This window comes from Rattus norvegicus, chromosome 20 (assembly GCF_021556685.1).
Source record: "Rattus norvegicus strain SHRSP/BbbUtx chromosome 20, alternate assembly SHRSP_T2T, whole genome shotgun sequence".
In the NCBI taxonomy this organism is placed as follows: domain Eukaryota; kingdom Metazoa; phylum Chordata; class Mammalia; order Rodentia; family Muridae; genus Rattus; species Rattus norvegicus.
The window spans coordinates 32,955,943-32,962,118 of NC_141553.1; positions in this window are offsets into that span (position 1 = coordinate 32,955,943).

Here is a 6,176-nt window from a genome sequence, read left to right on the forward strand (position 1 = left end):
GCTTTCGGGCGTGTAGTTTTTCCTCTCTACAGGTCTTCAGCTGTTCCTGTGGGCCTGTGTCTTGAGTTCACCAGGCAGCTTTCTTGCAGCAGAAAATTTGGTCTTACCTGTGGTCCCGAGGCTCAGGTTTGCTCGTGGGGTGCTGCCCAGGGGCTCTCCGCAGCGGCAGCAACCAGGAAGACCTGTGCCGCCCCTTCCGGGAGCTTCAGTGCACCAGGGTTCCAGATGGTCTTTGGCTTTTTCCTCTGGCGTCCGAGATGTGTGTGCAGGGAGCAGTCTCTTCTGGTTTCCCAGGCTTGTCTGCCTCTCTGAAGGTTTAGCTCTCCCTCCCACGGGATTTGGGTGCAGAGAACTGTTTATCCGGTCTGTTTCCTTCAGGGTCCGGCGGTGTCTCTGGCAGGGGTCCTGCCACTCCTGGGCCCTCCCCCACGGGAGCCCAGAGGCCTTATACAGTTTCCTCTTGGGCCAGGGATGTGGGCAGGGGTGAGCAGTGTTGGTGGTCTCTTCTGCTCTGCAGCCTCAGGAGTGCCCACCTGACCAGGCGGTTGGGTCTCTCTCTCACCGGGTCTGGGAGCAGAGAGCTGCTGCGGGCCAGGGTCCGCGGGTGTGGGACTTCCGGTAAACACAGAACGTGCCCGGTCCTAGAGAAATTCTGCTTCCGTGTGTCCCAAGCTCACCAGGCAGCTTTCTTGCAGCAGAAAATTTGGTCTTACCTGTGGTCCCGAGGCTCAGGTTTGCTCGTGGGGTGCTGCCCAGGGGCTCTCTGCAGCGGCAGCAACCAGGAAGCGTAATTTTATTTTTATTCTCCAGTCTTTCTGCCTTTAAAAGTCTAAGTTTTATTAGAACTATACATGCCCTGGCCCACAGATGTACCTTGTTGCTGGATTGTAATACATTTCTCATTTCCAGAGCTGTCCTTTTCTACTTTTTATCTGCATTACTAAATTAGTTCATTGTATTGATTCTCTCCCAACTCATATCCTGAAGCAGTTCCTCCACCCCGGCTTCCTTGAGGAGTGTTATGTGGAAATAGTGCCTGTAGGGAGGTAATGAAAGTTAAGTAGGTTAAAAGGGTGGGGTTCAAGTCCAACCGAATTGCTATCCTCTGAAGGGGAAGGTAAGTCAGAACTGAAGATGGTAGCCCTCTGATGCACATCAAGAAGAGGGCCCTCAGCCGGATGCTGCTTTGATCTGAGAGCCCCAGTTTCCAGAAAAGGAAACCTGATTTTTTTCTTTTATACACTTTATGTATGGCATTTTGTTGTGGCAGCCCAAGGAGATTAATACACCCCTCAACATTTATCCTGCCAGCTTAGTAACCGTTCTATTGTTGTGAAGAGACACCACGACCAAGGAAGCTTATAGAAGAAAGCATTTAATTGAGGTCTTCCTTATAGTTTTGGAGGATGAGTCTATGACCACCATAGTGGGGAGTATGGCGGTAGGTGGGCAGGCAGGCAGGGTGCTGGAGCAGCAGATGAGAGCTTACACCTTAGCCACAGCTTGGAGACAGTGGGAGGAAGAATGGAAGGAAGGAGGGAAAGGGGAGGGAGGGAGGGAGGGAGGGAGGGAGGGAGGGAGGGAGAGAGAGACTGGGCGTGGCACAGGCTTTTGAAACCCCAAAGTGCACTCCTAGTGGCACACCTCCTCCAACAAGGCCACACCAATTCTTCCTAAACAATCCACTAACCAGAAACATTCAGATATGTGAGCCTATGTGGGGACATTCTCACTGTAACCTCTACACCGCCTGCGTCTCTTCTGTATGTTCTACAAGCTATTGCAGAAAAATGGCCCACAACACAGCTTCGCCCTCTTCATTCCTGATGTAAAGCTTCCCAACTTCTGTGGTGCAGGTTCAGCCTCTGTAACGCAAGAAAGAACTCTATGTAACTGTAGCCTCCACATCCAATATATTTCCTATTAAAAACATTCACTTGTAGCTGGGTTTGTTGTCTCTGACCTGTATGTAATCCTAGCCCTTGGGAGGGTCAAGAATTCAAAGGCAACCCGTGCTACCAGGGACCCTGTCTCAAAAGCAACACAACACCCACAAAATAGCCCTCGCTTTTCTGTAGTCACGCACCATTTGCTCTTGTTTATGGTATACTGCAACTTTGTGCAAATTGTTGGATGTGCTTTCCTAGGGATGTGCTTTCGTTTCTGCCTGTCAGACTCTCTCACCTTCTGGTGGTTAGCCACAGCCTTTTTGCTACTTCAGCGGACTCAGGCCAATTGGCAGAGTGATGTCATCTGAGACAGGTACACGTGCTGTGGACACGTGATGTTTGGGGGTATAAATAGGACTGGATGGATAACGCAGGAGTCTGAGCCTGGTGAGCTGGTACAGCTCGCTGCGCAATGCTTGTGGATCTCAATTTTTTGCTGATCTTCGCTTCGCTGAGAGAGACACAGCCGAGGACTTCTGACGTTCCTCCTGCTGACTCAAGCAGAGCCTGAAGCCTGGTTGTCTCTGCTAGGTAGTGCCACTGCCGCTCATCCATGTTTTCTATCCCGATTCTGCTGAACTGGACTGCTGCTGTATCCGTGAACTGTTCTTTAGTGGATCAAGCTGCCATTGCTGACCTGTGAGCTGAACTGCCGATTCCCAGAAAACACCAATGGGAGTGGCTCCAAAGAATCCTTCTAAACAGGTCCTCTTCCCCCGTATCCTTTCTTTCCCACTACCTCTGATGGGTGGTGGGCTATAAGGGAGGTTAAAGTGTTTAAGAACCATCATTAAAAAGAGGTTTTGAAAAAATTAAGTAGTTACACGTTATGGATTTATCTATCTATCTATCTATCTATCTATCTAGGAAATTTGGTGTTTCTAACTCTTACAATATTTTACATGGTGTGGGAAATATGTTTAAATTAAACTCGTGCCTGTTTGCATAATATAATGCTTTGTAAAAGTCTGTTCGTGTCACTTTCCTATGGAGTTTTTCCTCTATTTCATTATAGCAAGGCAAATTCTTAAACTGTACATTCAAGGTCCTATTGCTTAAGTCCAGGCACACTGAACTCACAGGGCTCAGAAGAAGAACGGAAAGACTGCAAGACTGGGGCGATGACTGACTGCAGAGAAAGTGTTCTCCAAACCATAACAGGGCCAAGGCACAGAGGAACTCACAGAAACGGTGGCCGCCCACTCAAAGCCTGATAGAGCGTCAAACCAGACGGCGGCGTCCCAGCAGAGAGAGGGGTTAGTCAACATTCAGACCCACCCCAACCAAGAAGCTGTTTGTAAAGGACACTTGCTGTCAGAGGAAGAATCAGTTCTGTGGAGTGTCACTTGGGTGTTTCAATCACACACTCAGGGTAAGCCTCATGCCAACACAAAATGAGCTCCATTGTTGTTTGTTTGCTTTGCTTGTGTGTGTTTGGGCTTTTTGTTTCATTTTTGCATTACTTTTTGTCTTTTTTCTTTTGACTTCCAGTTTTGTTGTTGTAGTTGTTTTGTTGGGGGTGGGGAAAAAGAATATGTAGTTAGGTGGGTGGGGAAGAATCTGAGAGGAGTTAGAAGAGAGAAAACAAAAAAGTGGATTCCATGAAGAAATTCTTTTTTTTTTTTTTGGTTCTTTTTTCCGGAGCTGGGGACTGAACCCAGGGCCTTGCGCTTCCTAGGCAAGCGCTCTACCACTGAGCTAAATCCCCAGCCCCCATGAAGAAATTCTTAATTGAAGAGTGGAGTATGATCGAGGAGACACCTGATGTTGACCTTTGCCCTCTACATTCCTCTGCGCACGCGCGCGCGCGCGCACACACACACACACACACACACACACACACACACGCACTAAGACAATGCAGCCATGAATATGATTTTTCTCAGTTCTTTTAATATGAATTCATGGATTTCTTAATGATCATTTTTTATATTTACGTAAGAATTCACAGACAGGGGCTGGAGAGATGGCTCAGCGGTTAAGAGCACCGACTGCTGTTCCAGAGGTCCTGAGTTCAAATCCCAGCAACCACATGGTGGCTCACAACCATCTGTAATGGGATCCGATGCCCTCTTCTGGTGTGTCTGAGGACAGCTGTGGTGTACTCATATATAATAAATAAATAACAGGATTGGGGATTTAGCTCAGTGGTAGAGCACTTGCCTAGCAAGTGCAAGGCCCTGGGTTCAGTCCCCAGCTCTGGAAAAAAAAAAAGATTAAAAAATAAATAAATAACAGCAACCACATGGTGGCTCACAACCATCTGTAATGGGATCTGATGCCCTCTTGTGGTGTGTCTGAAGACAGCTGCAGTGTACTTATATATAATAAATAAATCTTAAAAAACATTCACAGACAGTAGGTATATTATCATTATTAATGTTTATTACTTTACAATATGCCACTAGGTTCTGGTTTGATTTTTTTTTTTTTTTTAGAATTTTGCTCTTAAATGAGTTACATTTGAAAAGTTTTGTTCTTAAATATAGTTCGAGTGTGTGAATTAATGTCATTTTTTTATAACAGTAAGTGAATGTTTTTCTCCTTGTACTATTTAAGGAGCCTAGCATGATTCGATCCTTGAAGACTGGTGGAATTGTATAGCCCTGGCTTGTTTAGGTTAGGCCTTTGGCGAGTTTCAAAATTTTGATCGTAATTTGTCCAGTGTCAAACCTGGTAAGTGTGATTTTTTTCTGGTAATGACCTATTTTACCTAACTTAAAATTTGTTTGCAAAGAGACAAAGTAGGTACTCTTTTGTTTTTTTAATCTGAAAGATCAAAAAGTACTTATTATTGGCATCCATTTCCTTCTTGTTTCGTGTTCTGAATGTTTGTGTTCTCTCTTCTCCCCGGCCTGTCACTCATTGGCTGGTTGGTTCTCCCTTCCCCCCCGCCTGTCACTCATTGGCTGGTTGGTGAATCATTTCTTCTTCTTGCTTAATGTTTTTGAGCCAAAATTTTCATTCACATTATTTTTGTTTTTATATAATTACTTCTACCTTTGCTTATTATATTTGTTTTTTTTAAATTGGATTTTTTTAAAAATTTACATTTCAAATGTTATCCCCATTCCCAGTTTCCCCTTCATAAACTCCCTATTCCATGCCCCTCCCCCTTCTTCTATGAGGGTGTTTCCCCTTCCCCAACTACCCACTCCTTCCTGCCTCCCAGCCCTGACAATCTCCTATACTGGGGGGTGGGGGTGCAGCCTTGGCAGGACCAAGGGCTTCTCCCATTGGTGCCCAGCAAGGCCATCCTGTGCTACATATGCAGCTGGAGCCATGGGTCTGTCCATGTGTACTCTTTGGATGGTGGTTTAGTCCCTGGGAGCTCTGGTTGGTTGGTATTGTTGTTCTTATGGGATTGCAAGCCCCTTCAGCTCCTTCAATCCTTTCTCTAACTCCTCCAATGGGGACCCCGTTCTCAGTCAATGGTTGACAGCTAGCATTCACCTCTGTATTTGTCATGCTCTGGCAGAGCCTCTCAGGAGACAGCTATATCAGGCTCCTGCCATCATGCACTTCTTGGCATCAGCAATATTGTCTAGGTTTGGTGGCTGTATGTATATGGGCTGGATCCCCAGGTGGGGCAGGCTCTGAATGGCCTTTCCTTCAGCCTCTGCTCCAAACTTTGTCTCCATATCCCATCCTATGAATATTTTGGTTCCCTCTTTTAAGAAAGACTGAAGAATCCACACTTTGGTTGTCCTTCTTCTTGAGGTTCATGTGGCCTGTGGATTTTATCTTGGGTAATTCAAGCTTTTGGGCTAATATCCATTTATCAATGAGTGCATACCATGTGTGTTTTTCTGTGATTGGGTTACCTCACTCAGGATGATATTTTCCAGTTCCATCCATTTGCCTATGAATTTCATAAAGTCATTGTTTTTGATAGCTGAGTAATATTCCATTGTGTAGATGTACCACATTTTCTGTGTCCATTCCTCTGTTGAAGGGCATCTGGGTTCTTTCCAGCTTCTGGCTATTATAAATAAGGCTGCTATGAACATAGTAGAGCATGTGTCCTTGTTATATGTTGGAGCATCATTTGGGTATATGCCCAAGATATTATAGCTGGGTCCTCAGGTAGTACTATGTCCAATTTTCTGAGGAATCTCTAGACTGACTTCCAGAATGGTTGTACCAGCTTGCAATCAAACCAACAATAGAGAAGTGTTCCTATTTCTCCATATCCTCACCAGCATCTGTTGTTACCTGAGGTTTTAA